Here is a 23,528-nt window from a genome sequence, read left to right as displayed (position 1 = left end):
ATGCTGACTAAAAAGCCTATTCGATTTTGATTGTTGACAGCCTTGGCGGGGATGCTACGAGATCGTCGTTTTTAAACGTTACGGCCTTCGATTGAATAAGAGACATTCGGAATGGTTTCACTGCACTATTTACGTAAATATTAATCTTCGACTATTTCTCTCTACAAAAGCCGTGTGGTGTGGTGGTAGTGTTCTCCGCCTACCTCACCGAAGGTCCTGTGTTCAAATGCCGGAAAAAGCAGCATCAACAATTTAGGCACATTTTTCTTTTTAATTAGAAAAGCAAGCGAGGTCGCAAAGGCTCCGAGTGCATTTCTGCCATGAAAAGCTTCTCAGTGAAAACCCATCTGCCTCGCAGATGCCGTTCGAAGTCGGCGTAAAACATGTAGGTCCCGTTCCGCCAATTTGTAGAAAAAATTAAAAGGAGTACGATGCAAATCGGAAGGAAGCTCGGCCTAAACTCTCTTTGGAGTTTAACGCGGCTTGAATTTACAAATTTTATTTCTCAAAGGGCATTAATATGCGTTTATAGAAGTGTCAATAAATCTACCAATAAAAGGCTTTAGTGATTTGGAAAAAAAATCTACGAAAAAAACAAAATGCTTAAGATAAGCAGCCAAATTAATGCATAAACAAAATACTTAAAATTTTAATTCGCGAATTTCTGTTTTATAGTAATTTTATGACTCTTTCACCAATGTCTACGGATTACGGCACAGTCATATTTTGAGAACACCTGAAGCAGGAAATAGTGGTATAGTCCCTGTAGGCATATTAAATTGTCTCAGTGCTTCCTAAAATTTCTGCAACATCAGTCTCGAAAGTATTATTATTAAAAACAGCATGATCATAGAATATTACCCTTACTCTCTTCCACATTTCCGTGCTATCTGAAATCTTTTTTAATGTTTACATGAACATACGTGCATATATATATTCATTCTTTCACGAATATTATGGTCTTTAAAAGCGTCTTTATGAATGCCTTGCAGTACATTCCCTAAATTCTGTTGGCCGTTATTCCGATTTAGTAAAAAATTTGCCTTTGCATGAAGCGCTCCAAAGCATTAAGTCGGCTTCAGTTCTAGTCATATTTACTATTTCAGGCCTTCATAGTGTTATGTTACCTTTTGCGATAAAACGCTACTGCTTTTTGCCGTCATTGTGTTAATTGCTTTCAGATGACACTTATCATATTCATATGCGTTGTAGTACAATTAACCTTCGATGATATGAAACTAATAATACGCGCAATATCACAACAATGCGTCATATGTAGTAGAGGAAATGATAAAGTTCTAAAAGTAGCTAGATCATTATAAAAAAAAAACAATATTTATATAAAACAGTAAATTTTATTACAAGACAATTAATTACTAATCGATTGTTTTCCAATTTTACGCAATTGGTATGAGCTGAATAGTTTTCAATCGTTTGAATAATATTTTTATTGCAAAAAAAATATTTTTACAGCGCTACGCTAAGAAATATGACGTAGTAAGTAATGTAGACACGTGCTGAATATTTATCATTATTTTGCTGGCTTCCAAGTTATATCGAATTATATTAAAATAATAATAATTTAGATTAGATCGGATTAGCCTATGAAAAAATTCAACAAAAAATATATATAATAATTTTAAAAGCTTACGAATTCTTCTCAAACGCAAGCGAGATTAAAGAAATTTAGAACTCGACTTCTCGCGAGATTCTCGAATCTCGAAATACTCGTAAGGGTCGCGAGCTTGTTGACTGAACTGAGTTTCGAGAATCCCTTAAGCCGAGCTTTTCAATTCTAAACTCTCCAAATTATTGCTTTGCTCGGGAAATTAGCTCTACATATAATACTGGCAATTCCACAATTAAGCTGAATATCGAGAAGCTCGGCGATACTTACGAGAAGCTGCTTCTCGAAAAAATTTAAGAAATCGTAATACTATGTTCAAACAGAAAAATAAATTGAGACAATTTCGATTTAAATTGAGTGGTGTTCATACAACTTTATTTAGCTTATACAATAGTAATTTGATAGCTGGTTGGCTCATCTCTACAGTAACAACATATCTTTGTTAAGACTGTCAAAATGTGCGTGATGGTATTAGGTGAATGGAATGGACTGAAAACATAACACTTTGAAATTTTTGTGCATTGTAAGGAAATGTGTTCAATGTTTTGGTTTCATTTTGAGTTTGCCATCTTCTTTTGACAATCCCTACTCCAGTGAAATGAAAGACATAAAATCAGCTGATGAGATGCGCCAACAATATAGTTCAGCCATGCGTAATTGACGTTTAAATATACTCAATAAACACACTTTACAATGTTGCATTTGCAGTTTGAAACAATTTATTACGCAATCTTTTTTAAATTGGCAATTTATTATATGACAAATTGCGTAATAAATTGCCCAAATGGTATAAATTGCCAATTTGGTGTGTGTTTGAACCTAGTATAAGCTCAAGTAGTTACAGCAAAGTGTGGAGTGCTGGCGATTCTGCAATTTTGCTCTTTGCAGTGCTTTGCATCCATCCGTCAGAGTCTCCCTTCTTTTCATGGAACCGGCTAGTTTTATAGAGCCTTCAAATTTCATTAGAACAGGTTATAGAACCGGTTATTGTTTTAAAAACGTTTACTATTTTAGAAACGTTTACAATTTTTGAATCCGGTCATTTTTTAAATCGCGTTTGTAATTTGGAACCATTTATTAAATTAAAATTGGTTAATAATTTGGTAACGGTTTCTAACTCTGAACCGATTTCCAATTATGAACGATTTCTTACAAATTTTTCGGGAACAAAAAATCATGTCTCTGTTAAATGAGCTTAAAATTACGAGCCGGACCCATGCGCAGCTTGCGCAACCAATGTAAAAGTCTCTTATCAAATATCAACAGAAATCGGCTGTTCTATCAATCAATTAAAACTTACAGCTTGCGCTAGAATCTGGCGTATGGTAGCAACTGCCGGTAATGCAGTAATAACATTCACAATAGTGCCATAATACAAATAGATTTCTTTGTTTGTTCACAATCCTTCAAGAAATTATTTTAATAAAATATAGCTAAACAAAAGCACTCCGAGCAAAATTGCCCAAAGCTCGCCAATTGCCCGATTCTCCATCTTTACAACCAAAACTTTATTTATAGGTTTCGATCCCAAATAAGAGCGAAAAATGGACCCGTACATCAAAACAGAAATTAGAAATAAAATATATGATTAGTATTTTCCATATTTAAGAAAACTATCGACTTTACTATCGATACTACTTTCGAATTCTAAGAATAATCGGACACAGCTATTGTTTTGTTTTGCAACGAATTTCAGTGGCAAAATGCCAAGTTACGTAAGGGACATTATTATTATTGTTACGAATGTTAGCAACACTAGGGGGTACTGCCATCTCTATGCCGATGCTAAGCAGTGACGTGAATGCACATCGGTAATATAATCATTTCGTCTACACCTATGTACGTACACGCAGCGGGAAGAGATGCACAAACACATGCAGATATCTTATCTGAAATGATCCTAAAGGTATGCAATTGTGATTGTGGAAGTGTCGCTCACACATACAAGCGCATGGGGTATGTGAGAAGCTATAAAAATTATACATATGTTGTTGTAGCTGAGAAATTTATAACTAACTAGTAAGTTCTGGAATTAGAAAAGCCAAGAAATATGCAACGAGGAGGTCGGACAGTATAGAAGGACGACAACAGTGGAGGCGAGAGATCAGTTTCATTTAAGCTATCAGTCAGTTTGGTTATTAAGCAAGCAAGTTGCAAAGTATAAGTGTTATTGTGAAGTACTTAATAAAGGCCATTTTTCCATTATTCAATATTAGAGTTATTTATTCAACAGTTTAGTGATTCGAACTTAGCAGAAGATTGCAAATAATAGTATTTGCAGTAAATTCGTTACATTATTATATAACTTTGTTTGACTTAATATACTTTTTAAAAAGCGCACATAGGCTACAGATTTTGTCAGCGGAAAGTCTGCTTACTCATAAACTTTGTAAAGTGCCAATAATGACTCAAACTCTCGATATTCCATTGATATTTTTTCCAGCTCCCAAAAACCTTAAATAAGTGGTGAATATTGTGGAACAAAAACCTGCCCTAACAAGGACATAAACAGTTTTAGAATTTTGGACACAAAGCAAAGATTTCAGCTTAATTAATTAGCAGCATTGAATATTTTCTTTTGTTTTCATACACGCTACCAACTTGTGCAAATGAAAACAAACAAAAAATTAATATTTGTAGAAGGATAAAGAAAGAAAAAATAAAAAAGACAAACGAAAACAAAATGGTTAGACAGCTATATATGTATGTGTGAACTAATGTTTATTAGCGTTCGCAAAGTTTGTTTCGATAGCTGGTTTTAATCAAAACTGTAGAAGCGTGAGCATAATACAAATTTGAATGTAAAAACTTCTTAATAAGGGGCTTGCTCTGTGTTTTAGGCGATTTTTGTAAAATTTTTAGATTTGTGAATGGAGAAAATTGTGTGAGAAATTATGAGTAGTGACAAATACGGCTACAAACTGAAAGTGGTTTGTTTTAATTTAAGCAAAATCCAATTTACGATCTTAAATTGTGCAATAAAGCGCAAGCAAAAAACAGAACTGAGAGACAATAACAACTAAATGTATACAAATGACATCTTTGATTAGCAAATTACTTCCTTCTGACCTCAAAATGGCGAAATAACTACATTCCTAGTAAAAAGTTTAGCGATTGCAAAAATTCCGATTTTTAGTGGTTCTTACTTATGACTGAACGTATATAAATACGGCATACACAAACAATTGAAAAAAAAATTACTACTTGGCGCGATTTACCTGCGAGGAGATCGAGCTTTTCTTTCAATTCGCGTCATGCTCATTTTCTCTTCAATTGGTGGGGCAGGACCTACGTGTTTTATGCCGACTCCGAACTGCATATGCAAGCTAAATGAACTTTGCCTAATAGCGTTTTCTTTTCTGAAATAAATTGTTGCCTAAGTAAATGGTAAAGCCTTAATCGAGTTACTCCTACCCCAGAAAATGTTCAACATTTATAGTGCATGCAAAAACATAAATGGCTAACCCGTGTATTAGCTGATTTTCACAAACGCTCTGTCAATGATAATAAAGATTCATTAGCAATTATTTCATTCATTTCAATTTTCTTCGCTAAAAATTTGTGAAATTACGAAAATAAATTGTTACGATCAGCTGGTTTAGCAGAGTTGCACTGCCACACCGCCATTTTATGCAGGGTGTAACACTTTTGCGCTGCGAGCAGGTAACAATTTTCACAAAAGAACGAAATACCCCGTAAAGGCGGAATAGAACAAAATATATTTACAACCCTTGCGCGGCGTAAAAAAAAGTAACACTTTTGCCAGAAAAGAAATCGCTATAAAAAGTTTTTATGGCAGAAATACACTCGGCGTACTTGCCAAATCACTACCGAGTGGCGACCCCGATACGAATTTTTGTTTCCAATTGATAATACTTTTTTCTACTTTTTTGTTGTTATTTTGCCCGGGAGTTGAACCCAGGACCCTCGGCGTGGCAGGCTGAGCATGCTACCACTACACCACATCCACCACCATACGACGCACAAATTCCCAGGCGATTTTATGAAATTGCTCCAAACGATACGATAAGAACATCGCAATAGATTCTGCCGAATTCAGAAAAAATTAATCAGGTCATATACGTAAGAGCTGTGAATCTACGTAAAGACGACATAGCATCACAAAATTCAATATGTGACCAAGTATTTATGGATTAAAAAATATTGACGATAATTTTATAAGATAATACTCGTCCAAAAAAAAAGTGGAGTATCAGGTGGTAATTGCTTGAAAAAGTATTTGAAACAAACTTCAATTACTCACCTTACCTGGAATATAAATTAACCCTCTCTTCTTGATTGTGTGACTTCCACTTCTTTTTTTCATACATTTTTATTAATTTTGTCTAAAAATTACGATTCATGCTTCAGGGCACTTTTATATATTTAACAACTTTCACTTCACTTACATACGTTTTTCATTTTTATATAATAACAAATTTACAGCAATATTGCTTAGTATTTTATTACAAAAAAACACCTTTAACCGCGTTTTTCTTGCTTTGCGCTATAACGATTTTTTAAAAGCAACACTTTTATATATACACAAGTATGTATGTAGGTATGCGCATTGAATCGGGAGATAAAACTAATTTCAACTTGCAATATTACTACCAAAGAGCACACACAGAAAATTTAACATTATCTATGAAACGGTCTAATGTACATACCTAATTATACAAACGCGCATATATAACTACATACATACATATGTATAGACTTTTTCTGCACTTCTGGAACATTCGTGCTTCCGCAGCCACTTGTTGTATTATCGCGGTTTGTGAACTTAAAATTTTCTTATATAAATGCAATACACTGAACTTTTTACATTTTCATATAAATAAATTGATCTTAGCTTACTTTTAATTATAACTATTTTTTAATAGTAATTAATATTTCATAATATTTCACACACTTTTCACTCGCGATTCAACTTACGTGTTTAAAGTTTCGCGACGGAACAGGAACTAGCAAAAATTACATTTTCGAACATTATTTCCATGTGTCGTCTTCCTCTAAATCACTACACAAACACATCAGTATACTTCGAATTCAAAAACTACCGTTAGGTCTATGTACATAGTCTCTCGCATGCATCTCACTACTCAATCAATCGACTACCATTCCTGAATTGAACTGCGCTGTTAGCCAAAGTTTCATTAGCGTAGTGCTTGACGCATTTGTATAGGCTGCAACACTCTATGAGTTTGTCCTGGGTTCAAATTCCGTTCTGTTTAGTTGTATTTTTTTTTTACCGAAATAAGAAAAAGTAAGATAATGCACCAAATTAAAAAATTTTCCGATAGAGCGCGTTTTCTTACAAAGCAAAAGCTCTTGCACGTAGCGTACATACCATAATTTTGCTAAAACCTGCACTTACTTAAAACTTATCTAAAATGAGGAAAACATTTTCTTTACAAAATTTCAATATAATGCGGAAGAATTTCTTCTTTTTGTTCAAAACTTTTCTTTAATTTGGGGAAAAGTGTTTCTTAATTTTTTGCAATCAAGGATATTTAATTGAGCTTTTCTCACAATATTTACATGTAGGAGTTATCTCAGTGAATAAGGCCCACTTGCATAATGGCAAATGAAAATTTTAACTCAGAGGTCAACAAGACATGTGGTGCTAAGCTCATACATTTAAGCAAACTCCATTCCATGTTCAGAATAGGTAACCAAATTTCAGAATGTGAACATTGGATTTCACAATATAAAAATTTCGTTATTTTTAAAAAATTCCATGAAAACTGCAACTATTTTATACAACATTGTCGTAAAGGTCAATTTGTTTGTCGCGAAAGTGTAAGGTGTCAATATTTCAGAGCAATGGCCCCAATACCTGGCGAGAAGAATGGAAAAGAAGCAAAAGCTACCACGCATTGGTTGTACTCGAGCAGCAAAACACGCTGCAAGCAACACGCTACGCAATTGCGATGAGAGGGTAGACTGTTGGAGAATTATTATGTTTAAAAATTTTCTAAATATACATACCTATGTGTGTATATGCAATCCTGCATATATGTACATATATCCTATTTTAACTTATATCCACAGAATGGATAATTGTTGTAAATTGGAACGATTTTTCGTCATCGGCGTTGTGCCGGTTTATCTCGATACCAAATTTGACAAGGGATGACGGAAAATCGTTCCAATGTACATGTTATATGTTATTTAATACATTTTTATATCTAACTTCCGATTTGCGAAATTTCTGAAATCCTATTTGCACATTTTGGAAGTTAATTAAAAATTCTGAATTACAATTTTCTGAAATCAAATTGCCTTTTCTGAATTTCTATTCGCACCTTATGAAATCCAGGGGCCCTATTCAGTAACTGTGAGTTTTAAAATGTACACTTTTTCTTCATATAATTTGTATGAAAGAAAAATGTACATTTCAAAACTCATAGTTACTGAATAGGGCCCCAGGTCCCTAAAGAAAAAATAGGAGGGAGACTCTGATGGATAGATGCAAAGCACTGCAAAAGTACACAATCGCCAGCACTCCACACTTGCTGTTACTACCTGAGCTTACGATTTCTTAAATTTGTTCGAGAAGAAATTTCTTTTTTCTTCTTTTCTAAGGAAACTTCCATACGATCGTTTAAAAATGCCAAAAGCTAAATTCTTCGTATTTAAAACTGTGTTTAAAATTTAAAATTCTAAATTTAACACACTTTATCTGACCAACTTTATAGCGACGCCTATTTCGATTTATGTGTTTGTCCGTTTTGCTATTTGTAGCATTTGAAAAGGGGTACACATTTGGTCGTAACTTATCCTTGCAAGACACATTTGCAATTGTTTTACCACCATTTCATTTGAGAAGTGCGAGTGTGTGTATTCGACTAACCTATTTTCAGCAAAATATGCAAATTCATGTTTGCCACTAAAAATGGTCATTTCACTGCCTCATTGTCCGGCATTCACTACTAAAAATGGGCTTAAGGCCGAAGAAACATAAATGTGTAAGTGCATATGTTTTCTAATTCTTTGTTTAGGTAGAGTGGTGTTAGTACTTTTTTATTTGATTTCATACATCAACTTCCGGAGCAGTACGATTTTGACATTACTCCATCGAATTAACAAAAACATAGTACATGGAACTTTTATTTATGTCTGTAAGTATGTCACCACTCTGCCACCTTGTATGTTTCCGCCATGATTGCAAACATAACTAACAAATACATATTCAACTATAAACATTTCCCCACTTACATGTTGCCATCTTCCTCATCTACAGAAATTTATCTGTTCTTCCTCATCGCACATTTGGCTTATTTAACGAAATGATTTTAGATAGTTGGTTAGGAATTTTGTAGTTTCTTGGTTCGAATAACGCTGTGGCCCATAATTTTGTATTCCTTTGTAATCAATCAGAATCCACAGAGTATGATCGACAATTTATTAAAGGGCAAAATTCATCAGGTCAACCGAAAAATGTGTAGGGTTGCGTGAATGGGTTAGAAAAATATAGCTTGCATACATACTCATACACATCCGTAACATATATCTCAAAGTAACCTTGCGAAAAATGCGATTAGTCTAGGATGAATCCGGGATGAATCGCAAAGGAGTATGCGACCGATGCCAGTTTTGATCTCTTTGTATGAGTTTAACTGTTCCCTTTTGTTTCAGCATGTCCTATGAAGAGACTAATAGCGTTGTCTTTTCTGGCAAAAGTGTTACGCTTTTTGTACGTCGCGCAAGGGTTGTAAATATATTTTGTTCTGTTCTAAAAAGCAGGTAGCGCCTTTATGGGGTATTTCGTTCTTTTGTGAAAATTGTTGCTTGCTCGCAACGCAAAAGCGTTACACTTTTACCGTGCCTAAAATGGCGGTGTGATAGTGCAACTCTGCTAAACTAGCTGATCGTGACAATTTATTTTCGTAACTTCACATATTTTTAGGCGAAGAAAATTGAAATGAAGGAAACAATCGCTAATGAATTTTTATATCATTGACAGCGCGTGTGTGGACTCTGGTCCACATTTTGGTCGATATCTCGAAAACGCTTCCACATATACCACTAAGGGCCACTCCCTTTTAAAAGCCTCATTAGCACCTTTCATTTGATACCCTTTTCGTGCAAACACATTCTAGAGTCCACCTTTATGGCGATATCTCGAAAAGGCGTCCACCTATAGAAATAAGCCCCACGCCCTTTTAAGATATTCATTAACACCTTTCATTTGATACCCATATCGTACAAACATATTCTAGAGTCACCCCTGGTCCACCTTTATGGCAATATCTTGAAAAGGCGACCACCTATAGAACTAAGTCAAACGCACTTTTAAAATACTCATTAACACCTTTCATTTGATACCCATATCGTACAAACACATTCTAGTCACCCCTGGTCCACCATTATGGCGATATCTCGAAAAGGCGTCTACCTATAGAACTAAGGCGCACTTCCTTTTAAAATACTCATTAACCCCTTTCATATGATACCCATATCTTACAAATTCTAGGGTCGCCCCTGGACCACCTTTATGGCGATATCTCGAAACGGCATCCACTTATGGAACTAAGGATCACGCACTTTTAAAATACTCATTAACACCTTTTATTTGATACCCATATCGTACAAACAAATTCTAGAATCAACCTTTATCCACCTTTATGGCGATATCCCTAAATGGCGTCCACCTATAGAATTATGGCCCACTCCATCATAAAATACTCTTTAATACCTCTCATTTGATACACATGTCATATAAACACATTCCAGGGTTACCCTCGGTTCATTTTCCTACATGGTTATTTTCCCTTATGTTGTCACCATAGCGCTCAACTGAGTATTTAATGTTCGGTTACACCGGAACTTAACCTTCCTTACTTGTTTATACTAAGTTGAGCAGAGCTCACAGAGTATATTAACCTTGATTGGATAACGGTTGGTTGTACAGGTATAAAGGAATCCAGATAGATATAGACTTCCATATATTAAAATCCTCAGGATCGAAAAAAAATTTGATTGAGCCATGTCCGTCTGTCCGTCCGTCCATCCTTCCTTCCGTCCTTTATCACGATAACTTGATTAAATTTTGAGGTATCTTGATGAAATTTGGTACGTAGGTTCCTGAGCACTCATCTCAGATCGCTGTTCAAAACAAACGATATCGGACTATAACCACGCCCACTTTTTCGATATCGCGATGAAACTTGGTAGGTGAGTTGAACTTATGACGCAGATTAGAAAACTATTAAAATTTTGGACAGTGGGCGTGGTACCGCCCAATTTTAAAAGAAGGTAATTTAAAAGTTTTGCAGGCTGTAATGTGGCAGTCGTTGAAGATCTCATGATGAAATTTGGCAGGGACGTTACTCCTAGTACTATATATATGCCTAATAAAAATTAGCAAAATTGGAGAACGACCACGCCCACTTAAAAAAAAAATTTTTTTAAAGTAAAATTTTAACAAAAAATTTAATATCTTTACAGTATATTAATAAATTATGTCAACATTCAACTCCAGTAATGATATGATGCAACAAAATACAAAAATAGAAGAAAATTTCAAAACGGGCGTGGCTCCGCCATTTTTCATTTAATTTCTCTAGGATACTTTAATGTCATAACTCGAACAAAAATCTACCAATCCTTGTGGAATTTGGTAGGGGCTTAGAGTCTACGACGATGACTTATTTCAGTGAAAAAGGGCGAATTCGGTTGAAGCCACGCCCAGTCGATATATCTTTACTAAACTTAGTTCACGTACTTACCCGAACTCACTTGGAATTGGTATAAAAATTAGCCGAAGTCCGACTATGACCCCGCCCACTTTTTCAATATCGAAAATTACGAAAAATGAAAAAAATGCCATAATTCTATACCAAATACGAAAAAAGGGATGAAACATGGTAATTGGATTGGTTTATTGACGCAAAATATAACTTTAGAAACAAAATTTGTAAAATGGGTGTGACACCTACTATATTAAGTAGAAGAAAATGAGAAAGTCCTGCAGGGCGAAATAAAAAACCCTTGAAATCTTGGCAGGAATACTGTTCGTGGTATTATATGAGCCGTTTATTTTAAAAATGGGATAAGTCATTTCCAACTCGTGGCCTTAAATGCATTGTTATTTTTGAACGAATGCATATATAGATGGTTCTACAATTATAAAATAATAATAAGAATTGCATCTTTTGGATATTGGACTCTAACAAACTGGAGGCGAGGAGAGATACAAACAAATTATCACTGAACCTAAACGACATGAAATGACTTATGCCACTTTCAAAATAAACGGCTCATATGTACACTGCGTGCAAGAGCATTTGTTTTGTAAGAAAACGCGCTTTATGGGCAAAATTTTTTAATTTGGTGCATTATCTACGTTTTTTTATTTCGGTAAAAAAAATTAGTTAAACAAAATGGAATTTGAACACAGGATGTATTCAAACAACGCCGCAGTCTATACAACTGCGCCCAACACTATGCTAATGAAACGTTGACTAACAGCGTAGTTCAATTCTGGAATGGTATTCGATCCATTGAGCGGTGAGATGCATGGGAGAGACTATGTACATAACGGTAGTTTTTGAATTCGAAGTATACTGATGTGTTTGTGTAGTGATTTAGAGGAAGACGACACATGGAAATAATGTTCGAAAATGTAATTTTTGCTAGTTCCAGTTCCGTCGCGAAACTTTAAACATGTAAGTTGAATCGCGAGTGAAAATTGTGTGAAATATTATGAAATATTAATTACTATTAAAAAGTTGTTATAATTAAAAGTAAGCTAAGATCAATTTATTTAGATGAAAATGTAAAAAAGTTCAGTGTATTGCATTTATATAAGAAAATTTTAAGTTCACAAGCCGCGATAATACAACAAGTGGCTGTGGAAGCACGAATGTTCCAGAAGTGCAGAAAAAGTCTATACACATGTATGTATGTATGTAGTTATATATGCGCGTTTGTATTATTAGGTATGTACATTAGACCGTTTCATAGATAATGTTAAATTTTCTGTTTTTACTCTTTGGTAGTAATATTGCATGTTGAAATTAATTTTATCTCCCGATTCAATGCGCATACCTACATACATACTTGTGTATATATAAAAGTGTTGCTTTTAAAAAATCGTTATAGCGCAAAGCAAGAAAAACGCGGTTAAAGGTGTTTTTTTGTAATAAAATACTAAGCAATATTGCTGTAAATTTGTTATTATATAAAAATGAAAAATGTATGTAAATGAAGTGAAATCTGCTAAGTATGTTAAAGTACTCTGAAACATGAATCGTAATTTATAGAAAAAATTAATAAAAATGTATGAAAAAAAAAAGAAGTGGAAATCATAAAATCAAGAAGAGAGTTAATTTATATTCAGGTAAGGTGAGTAATTGAAGTTTGTTTCTAATACTTTTTCAAGCAATTACCACCTGATACTCAACTTTTTTTTTGGACGAGTATTATCTTATAAAACTTTCTTCAATATTTTTTAATCCATAAATACTTGGTCACGTATTGGATTTTGTGATACTATGCCGTATTTACGTAGATTGACAGCTCTTACATATGTATATGACCTGATTAATATTTTCTGAATTCGGCATAATCTATTGCGATGTTCTTATCGTATCGGTTGGAGCAATTTCATAACATCGCCTGGGAATTTGTGCGTCGTATGGTGGTGGACGTGGTTTAGTGGTAGCGTGCTCAGCCTGCCACGGCGGGGGTCCTGGGTTCAACTCCCGGGCAAAATAACAACAAAAAAGTAGAAAAAAGTATTTTCAATTGGAAACAAAAATTCCTATCGGGGTCGCCACTCGGTAGTGATTTGGCAAGTACGCCGAGTGTATTTCTTCCATGAAAAGCTTCTTATAGCGTTTTCTTTTCTGGCAAAAGTGTTACGCTTTTTGTACGCCGAGCATGGGTTGTAAATATATTTTGTTCTGTTCTAAAAAGCAGGTAACGTCTTTACGGGATATTTCGTTCTTTTGTCAAAAATTGTTGCCTGCTCGCAACGCAAAAGCGTTGCACTTTTACCCTGGATAAAATGGCGGTGTGGAAGTGGAACTCTGCTAAACTAGCTGATCGTGACAATTTATTTTCGAAACTTCACATATTTTTAGGCGAAGAAAATTGAAATGAATGAAATATTTGCTAATGAATTTTTATTATCATTGACAGCGCGTTTGTGAATATCAGCTAATACACGGGGTAGCCATTTATGTTCTTTGCATGCACTATAAATGTTCAAAATTTTCTGGGGTAGGAGTAACTCTATTTAGCCTTTACCATTTACTTAGGCAACAATTTATTTCATTTATACCCGAAAGGGATAGGTCGGACCAATCCTCTTTGTAGCCATATGGGATTATAAGACTAGTCCCTTTTCGGTTCTATAAGGACTCAAATAGGGCCCAGACGCATTTTTCATCACAAAACACAATCGAAGGGTTTGCCAAGCCACAAATTTGAGCGCGTGGAACAGCTTTTCTAAATGGAATAAAAAATATTCTCCGAAAATTTAACCCTAACTGCGGCGTAGACGTTAAGTCCTAGTAATTTGGGTTGGTATAGGGCACCACAGTTTTCGTAAATAATTCGATTCAATCACCTGTAATCTTCAGCATTGTTTTAATTTGTTCTGATTTCGGATCCCGCTCAGTTTTCTTTAAAATTTTTCTTTTTTTATCGAAATCAGAAAAAGCTGATGTGCGCCGAAACATTTATTTATATCTCTACAAAATATATGAGGTATTTTTAATTCGTTGTTGTTGTTGTTGTTGTAGCGATAAGGTTGCTCCCCGAAGGCTTTGGGGAGTGTTATCGATGTGATGGTCCTTTGCCGGATACAGATCCGGTACGCTCCGGTACCACAGCACCATTAAGGTGCTGGCCCGACCATCTCGGGAACGATTTATGTGGCCACATTAAACCTTCAGGCCGTCCTACCCTACTCTAAAAGCTAACGTCAAATCCTTACTACACTTCTACCAGATTGAAATAAGAAGAGGGCAGTTGTATTTCAGAATAGGTACCTGGATTTTAGAATTTTTCATTTAGATTTAAGAATAGATAATTGGTTTTCAGATGGTACGATTAGAAATTCAGAAAAGGCAATTTGATTTCAGAAAATTGAAAATGGATTTCAGATTTTTTAACTAAATTCCATAATGTGTAAATTGGATTTCAGAAATATCGGAAATCGGCAGTTAGATATCAAAATGTATTAAATAACACATAACATGTACATTGGAACGATTTTCCGTCATCCCTTGTCAAATTTGGTATCGAGACAAACCGGCACAACGCCGATGACGAAAAATCGTTCCAATTTACATCAATTATCCATTCTGTGGATATAAGTTAAAATAGGATATATGTACATATATACCGGGTTGTATATACATACATACATAGATACATATGTATATTTAGAAAATTGTGAAACATAATAATTCTCCAACATTCATAACTCGCATCGGACTTGCGTATGCATAGAACGTTGTAGCGTGTTGTGCTGCTCGAGAACAACCAATGCGTGGTAGCTTTTGCTTCTTTTCCATTCTTCTCGCCAGGTATTGACCATTGCTGCTAAGTATTAAGACCTTACACTTTCGCGACAAACAAATTGGTTTTTACGACAATGTGGTATAAAATAGTTGCAGTTTTCATGGAATTCTTTAAAAATAACGAAATTCATTTTTTATATTGTGAAAGCCAATGTGCACATTCTGAAATTTGCTTACCTATTCTGAAAATAGAATGGAGTTTTCTGAAATAAAATAAACCATTTTGGCAACCAAATTAACATTTTCTGAAATTCAAACGATTTTTTCTGAAACACGCAAAAAATAGTTCGTAAAAATTCCTGAAAACAAAGAAAATATTGGATTGGTTTTGCGCCATAGAAACCATTCCTTAATTTACGCAAGTAATTTTCTCAACAGCTAGGAAAACTTTTCTTAAAAAGGAGACAATTATAAAAAAAAAAAAAAAAAAAAATTTAAAATTTAATTGTGTAACTGTCACGGATTTCTAGTCGAGCTCCACAATTTTACAGTCGAGTACTATTTCTTAGGCCCACACTCAAGGTTCGAAACGAGCTCAAGGCCACAACAATAATTTTTTGTAATGATTATTGTTTTTTTTTAAATTTTTCTATAATTGAAAATTTGTATTTTGTTTTTGGAATATTTAATCCTTTATCAATAGGCCGATAAAACAAAAACAATTGTTAATAAACCAATAAACAAATCCAACATTATCAGTGTCTTGCAACAAATGGCGCAATTTATCAGTCAAACAAACCACCGCTGTGGTTAGCGCAGCGTGCCTAAAGCGCAGTGATGATAAAGGCTTAGCGCAATTCGAAATGGATCTATCTGCGCAGCTATGGCAGGTTGTCTGAAAAAATTTCGACTTACTATTCCAAAAACAAAATACAAATTTTCAATTATAGAAAAATTAAAAAAAAACAATAATCATTACAAAAAGTTATTGTTCTGGCCGTGAGCTCATTTCGAACCTTGAAAAACTTTTTCTCAAATTAAAGAAAAGTTTTAAACAAAAAGAAGAAATTCTTCCGCATTATATTGAAATTATTTAAAGAAAATATTTTCCTCATTTTAGATAAGTTTTAAGTAAGTGTAGGTTTTAGCAAAATTATGGTATGTACACTACGTTCAAGAGGTTTTGCTTTGTAAGAAAACGCGCTCTATCGGAAAAAATTTTTAATTTGGTGCATTATCTACTTTTTCTTATTTCGGTAAAAAAAAAAAAATAACTAAACAGAACGGAATTTGAACCCAGAACAAATTCACAGAACCCCGCAGTCTATACAAATGTGCCAAGCACTATGCGAAAAAAATTTTGGCTAACAGCGCAGTTCAATTCAGGAATGGTAGTCGATTGATTGAGTAGAGAGATGCATGCGAGAGACTATGTACATAGACCTAACGGTAGTTTTTGAATTCGAAGTATACTGATGTGTTTGTGTAGTGATTTAGAGGAAGACGACACATGGAAATAATGTTCGAAAATGTAATTTTTGCTAGTTCCTGTTCCGTCGCGAAACTTTAAACACGTAAGTTGAATCGCGAGTGAAAAGTGTGTGAAATATTATGAAATATTAATTACTATTAAAAAATAGTTATAATTAAAAGTAAGCTAAGATCAATTTATTTATATGAAAATGTAAAAAGTTCAGTGTATTGCATTTATATAAGAAAATTTTAAGTTCACAAGCCGCGATAATACAACAAGTGGCTGTGGAAGCACAAATGTTCCAGAAGTGCAGAAAAAGTCTATACACATGTATGTATGTATGTAGTTATATATGCGCGTTTTGTAATTAGATATGTACATTAGACCGTTTCATAGATAATGTTAATTTTCTGTGTGTGCTCTTTGGTAGTAATATTGCAAGTTGAAATTAGTTTTATCTCCCGATTCAATGCGCATACCTACATACATACTTGTGTATATACAAAAGTGTTGCTTTTAAAAAATCGTTATAGCGCAAAGCAAGAAAAAAGTGGTTAAAAGTGCTTTTTGTAATAAAATATTAAGCAATATTGCTGTAAATTTGTTATTATAAAAAAATGAAAAATGTATGTAAGTGAAGTGAGAGTTGCTAAATATGTAAAAGTGCTCTGAAATGTGAATCGCAATTTTTAGAAAAAATCAATGGAAATGTATGAAAAAAAAGAAGTGGAAATCGCACAATCAAGAAGAGAGGGTTAATTTATATTCCAGGTAAGGTGAGTAATTGAAGTTTGTTTCAAATACTTTTTCAAGCAACTACCACCTGATGCTCCACTTTTTTTGGACGAGTATTATCTTATAAAACTATCTTCAATATTTTTTAATCCATAAATACTTGGTCACGTATTGGATTTTGTGATGCTATGCCGTATTTACGTAGATTCACAGCTCTTACGTATATGACCTGATAAATTTTTTCTGAATTCGGCATACTCTATTGCGATGTTCTTATCGTATCGGTTGGAGTAATTTCATAAAATCGCCTAGGAATTTGTGCGTCGTATGGTGGTCGACGTGGTTTGGTGGTAGCGTGCTCAGCCTGCCACGCCGAGGGTCCTGGGTTCAACTCCCGGGCAAAATAACAACAAAAAAAGTGGAAAAAAGTATTTTCAATTGGAAACAGACATTCTTAACGGGGTCGCCCCTCGGTAGTGATTTGGCAAGCATGCCGAGTGTATTTCTGCCGTGAAAAGCTTCTTAGCCAAAGTTCACTTAGCTTGCATATGCCGTTCGGAGTCGGCATAAAACACGTAGGTCCCGCCCCACCAATTGAAGAGAAAATGAGCATGACGCAAATTGAAAGAAAAGCTCGATCTCCTCGGAGGTAAATCCCGCCAAGTATTATTTTTTTTTTAAATTTTTTTTTGTGTATCGTATTTATATATGTTCAGCCATAAGTAAGAACCATTAAAAAATAGAAATTTTTGCAATCGCTAACCTTTTTACTAGGAATGTAGTTATAATTCGCCATTTTGAGGTCAGAGGGAAGTAATTTGCTCAATCAAAGATGTCATTTGTATATATTTAGTTGTTGCTGTGGCGCAGTTCTGTTTTTTGCTTGCGCTTTATTGCACGATTTAAAGATGGTAAATTGCATTTTGCTGGAATTAAAACAAACCACTTTCAGTCTGAAGCCGTAGTTGTCACTACTCACAATTTCTCTCACAATTCTCTCCATTCGTAAATCTAAAATTTTTTATAAAAATCGTCTAAAACACAGGGCAAGCCGCTTATTAAGAAGTTTTTACATTCAGATTTGTATTATGCTCACGCTTCTACAGTTTTGATTAAAACCAGCTATCGAAACAAACTTTGCGAACGCTAATAAACATTAGTTCACACATACATATATAGCTGTCTAACCATTTTGTTTTCGCTTGTCTTTTTTTATTTTTTCTTTCTTTATCCTTCTACAAATATTTATTTTTTGTTTGTTTTCATTTGCACAAGTTGGTAGCGTATATGTAAACAAAAGAAAAAATTCAATGCTGCTAATTAATTAAGCTGAAATCTTTGCTTTGTTTCGAAAATTCTAAAACTGTTTATTTCCTTGTGAGGGCGGTATTTTGTTCTACAATATTTACCATTTATTTGAGGTTTTTGATAGCTGGAAAAAATATCAATGGAATATCGATAGCCCCAAAAAACTATCGATAGTTTGAGTCATTATTGGCAGTTTACAAAGTTTTTGAGTAAGCAGACTTTATCCTTGACAAAATCTGTAGCATATGTGCGCTTTTCAAGCAGTATATTAAGTTTTTTGTCAAAAAAAAATATAATAATAATAATAATATTTCTTACGTAACTTGGCATTTTGCCACTGAAAAGCGTTGCAAAACGAAACAATAACTAAAAATAAATAAAAAAATAAATGTAAGGCGCGATAACCTCCGAAGAGATCTAAGGCCGAGCTTCTCTTCCAATTTGCGTCGTGCTCCTCTTGATTTTCCCTACAAATTGGCCGGACGGGACCTACATGATTTTATACCGACTCCGAACGGCATCTGCAAGGCAGATGAGTTTTCACTGAGAGCTTTTCATGGCAGAAATACACCCGGAGCGCTTGCCAAACACTTCCGAGGGGCGACCCCGCTTAGAAAAATTTTCTTCTAATTGAAAAACCTTATTTCTAAAACTATTGATGTTGCTTTACCCGGGGTTTGAACCCAGGGCATCCGGTGTGGTAGGCGGAGCACGCTACCATCACACCACGGTGGCCGCCGATTCTTCTTAGAATTCGAAAGTACCATCGATAGTAAAGTCGATAGTTTTCTTAAATATCGAAAATAATAATAACTTTAAACTCATTTAACAGCAACATGTGCGCGTTAGGGTGGCTCATCAAATAAACACACAATTTTGTGTTCCCGAAATTTTTTTAAGAAATCGTTCATAATTAGAACCCCGTTCTGTGTTAGAAACCGTTACCAAATTATAAACCGGTTTTAATTTAATAAACGGTTCCAAGTTATAAACGCGGTTTAAAAAGTGACCGGTTTCAAAAATAAACAGGGCTTAAAAAAGAACCGTATCTAAAATAGTAAACGTTTTTAAAATACTAACCCATTCTATAACTTGTTCTTAAAAATAATAGGTTCAATTAAATTTGAAGGCTCTATAAAACTAGCCGGTTCCAGGAAATTGACCAATAAAAATACCCTGCTGCATAAAAATAACCGGTTCTTTACAAATGACGGGTTCTATAAAAGTAACGGTTTCAGTAAAAGTAACCAGTTCTTTAAAAATAATCGCTTCTACAAAAATAAAAAATAAATAAATGCAAGGCGCGATAACCTGCGAAAAGATTTTAGGCTCAGCTTCTCTTCCAATTAGCGTCGAGCTTCTCGCATCTATAAAACTAAATGGTTCTATGCAAGTACCGGTCCTAGTAACCGGTTATATGGAATTAGCCGGTTCTATAAAGCTAACCAGTTTTATAAAAGTAACTGGTCCTATAAAAATATCGGGTTCTATAAAAGTATCTGTTACTGTAAAAGTAACTGGTTATATAACAGTAAAGTTTTTCTTTACATGCGCTTTGGCTAAAGATTTTTATTAGTACATATATCAACACCAAAAATATTAAAAAATTGCTTGGTGCGACTCAATATTTGTCCAGAATTTCTAGCAGAAAAAAAACAGTAAAAAATAGTTTAGTTGTAGACAACCGTCGAGACCTCGACTATTCTTCGCAAAATGAGTAAGCAGCATTTAAAGAGGCGTAATTGTAACCCATACGAGTATAAATTTTTGGAATTGAAATAAAAAAATGAGTGTCAGACACTCTAATGTTAACAAACACACGTTTACTTATTAATAAACAAACACTCATATGTCAATAATTAGCTCTAACGCTAATGCTGCTAATTAATGACTACCTTAAATTGCCGTTGTTGTGTTCTATTTGTTTTACTTCATTTAATAGCTTGTACATATTCTGTTTCCATACTAAGTATGTATAGGGCTCTATTGTTGTTGTTACTATAAATAGATCGCATTTATTGAGTTTTCTTTAGAATTTTATTATACGGAGGGTAAATAAAAATCTTTGTTGAGCAGCATGGCGCATGAGTAACTTTGTGATATTTATTACTTTAATGGAATACAGAATGTAAGGCCTACGAGATAATTAAGAAGAGGTAGATATTATTGTAAAAAATTTAGTTTATTATCTATTATGTATATAAATGTGCAAGCACTTAGAAGCTTTAACGAACAAAGCATTTATCACTAGATCGAAAGCTTAAAAAAAATGTTTAAATAAAAACAGGCAATAGTTTTATTTATTTGATGTAGTAATTTGTATATTCTTATTTTTTTGCATCACTTATGCTCTCGTTAAAGAAAGAAAGTTTGAAAATATTAACTACATAGTATAGATAGTAATTTTTTTTATATATTTTTGAATTTATGTCAAACCGGCCCAAGAATGAAATCGATAGCTATCGCTATGGTGCAGCATTTGGCCAAAATTTTCTCCTAACATAAAACAAAGTTATTTTCAAAATGTGCGTTTATCTTCTTTTAACTTTGAAAACACAAAATACTTAGGCATGTGTCGTGTTATACAATCTCGTACGGAAAAACAATTTCACTCAAACGATAGACGTGAAACTGTCAAACTATTCGTAAAAATAAAAAAAATTATGGATCGTAGCTACCACATACTATATTTCTTTCATCCGATTCACCGCTTCAGGGTTACTGCGATTTAAAAATTTGATTTCGAACACGCATATATAACACATTATGGGCCTTAGTTTTTTAAACTAAATTATTCTGGAACTAACTCAAAAGTGTTGTGTTCTTCTAATAATATTTTAGACTAGTTTAGAATCTAACAAAGGTTTTAATTGCACTGTAAATAAACAATTGCAAAACAAGTATATAGATAAATACAGCTAAGGAAAGTTTTTTCGATGACGAGTAAATTTTTTTTAATATTTCCTCACTTAACAATATTTTATAGTTTGAAAAACGTGTTAGCTAATCTGAGATAATAAGTGTTTATAAATATTTTCGAATTGAGCACTAGAAATACACATGTGTATACATATGTGCAGAGTTACCGCTTGTTTGTCTATTATACGAAAATAAACAACCCAACTATCGACAGCCATTCTTTATTTGTTCTAGTTCTAATCATCTTAGTTGTTTATTGGTATTTTCCTTACTGTTTATGATTTTTCTATTAATAAACGTATTGTAAATTTGTAGTAACTACACTGAAAGAAATGGTGCTAGTAAAATCAACAAATCGGTTCTGTTGTTCTTGACTTAACGGAGATTCGGTGAAATTGATCGAATTATGATTAATTCGACCGAGTTCTTTTTCAAGCGAACAAATTAGTTTAGTCATTTCAACAGAAGAGAAATTGTCGCTCTTAAGTTAACAAAATTCTGTAAAATTGACAGATTCCTAATCAATCTAACTGATTTTTTTGTTAACACAACTGATCTCACTGGTCATTTCAACAGCGATTAACAGTCAATACATGAGCAAATTTCAACGATAATTTTACGCTCACTGCGCTCTCTACATTGTACTTATGTATGCTGTGTACTATATGAAAGCACATATTTACGTATGTATATGGCGGCCGCCGTGGTGTGATGGTAGCGTGCTCCGACTACCACACCGAAGACCCTGGGTTCACACCCCGGGCAAAGTAACATACAAATTTTATAAATAAGGTTTTTCAATTAGAAGAAAATTTTCCTAAGCGGGGTCGCCCCTCGCAACTGTCCGACAAGCACTCCGAGTGTATTTCTGCCATGAAAAGATCTCAGTGAAAACTCATCTGCCTTGCAAATGCCGCAACATAGGTACTTTCGTACAAAGCTGTCGCAACAAATTTTTTTGTTCGTTTGACTACTAAAACGGTCAATTACGAATCAACGATTTGTGCGAAGTTGATTCAACATCTTGTTGCGATGGGTAAAAATTTACAGAAATTTCGGTTGAATTGACCCATATTTCGGTTGATTTTATCAGTCTTTTTCTTTCAGTGTATGCAACATAGTAACAGTGTTCTTGTTTTCATATCAAATTGTTGATATGATAATATTTGGTGCTGTTTTTGTATAAGTATAATATTTGTAGCTATGAAGTGAGACACGCAGTATGTTCAAAAATCTAAAGACAGAGCTACCAAAGGTGATGCCTGTGTGCTCTTTTCTCCGCACATTTTTTCGTCATACGCCCAAAGTTGGGCTAAAGTTATTTTGGTCAGCTGGTGGGTTATGCACGTCTGTTTATTCCGTTCTCTAGATAACATACTTTTTTTTAGTAAATATCATGTATTTTTTGCATGTGATAACGCAAATAACAAATAAACACAATGTACGTGAGTACATTAACACCCAAATCTACGCCCACGTGCGTAATAACTGTAAGCCAAATTTGTAATTCAGCAAGTAATTCAAAAGAGCTGATAAATTTGTACGAATTTGATTCAATATGTTTGCATGCACACAAATTTCAGAGATTGGAACTAACCATTATTTATAACGTTGTTCTAACATAGAGGTCGTAATTCTACTGAAATTTGCAATGATTACTAAAAAACACAATTTTTCATATGATTGCAAAATATCCGACATGAGGAGCTCCGTACACAATAATTTTTCACTAAATACCTAAGAAGATATGGAAAGGAGAATACACACTTATTGGATTTTGATATGGAACTCTATATATAAAAAAAGAGTGTTGTTTTTTATCCGCCATCTCAAAATTTGCTTAGGTTATTGTGCGTAGAGGTGGACAAACGGACACACATTTCCTTGCCAATGCCATTTTGCATCCCTATCATGAAAGTCGCTATCTACATAGACTCATTCATGCCCTCAAAATCCACAAACAAATAAAATTAATAAATATTAT

At 34.0% G+C, this 23,528-nt stretch overlaps 2 protein-coding genes across 3 annotated transcripts in view; one reads left to right on the top strand and one right to left on the bottom strand.

The window, feature by feature from the left end:
• The window catches only part of LOC137239137 (cGMP-dependent protein kinase, isozyme 1-like), a 94,762-nt gene that overhangs the window by 55,724 nt on the left and 15,510 nt on the right, over positions 1-23,528 (bottom strand). The window lies entirely within an intron of this gene.
• rk (rickets) overlaps positions 12,458-23,528 on the top strand; it is a 667,150-nt gene continuing 656,079 nt past the window's right edge. Inside the window, exons 1-2 of one of the 2 annotated variants that reach the window (XM_067764097.1) lie at positions 12,458-12,534; positions 12,740-12,977. The gene's annotated coding sequence lies outside the window, so the exon portion shown is untranslated. Of the gene's footprint in view, positions 12,535-12,739; positions 12,983-23,528 lie in introns of those variants that run through there. The other variant, XM_067764098.1, reaches the window with a different exon arrangement.

The sequence above is a fragment of the Eurosta solidaginis genome, chromosome 2 (assembly GCF_040869045.1).
Source record: "Eurosta solidaginis isolate ZX-2024a chromosome 2, ASM4086904v1, whole genome shotgun sequence".
Lineage (NCBI taxonomy): Eukaryota > Metazoa > Arthropoda > Insecta > Diptera > Tephritidae > Eurosta > Eurosta solidaginis.
Note: the sequence above shows the minus strand (reverse complement) of the source record. Positions and strands in the feature narration are given on the sequence as shown.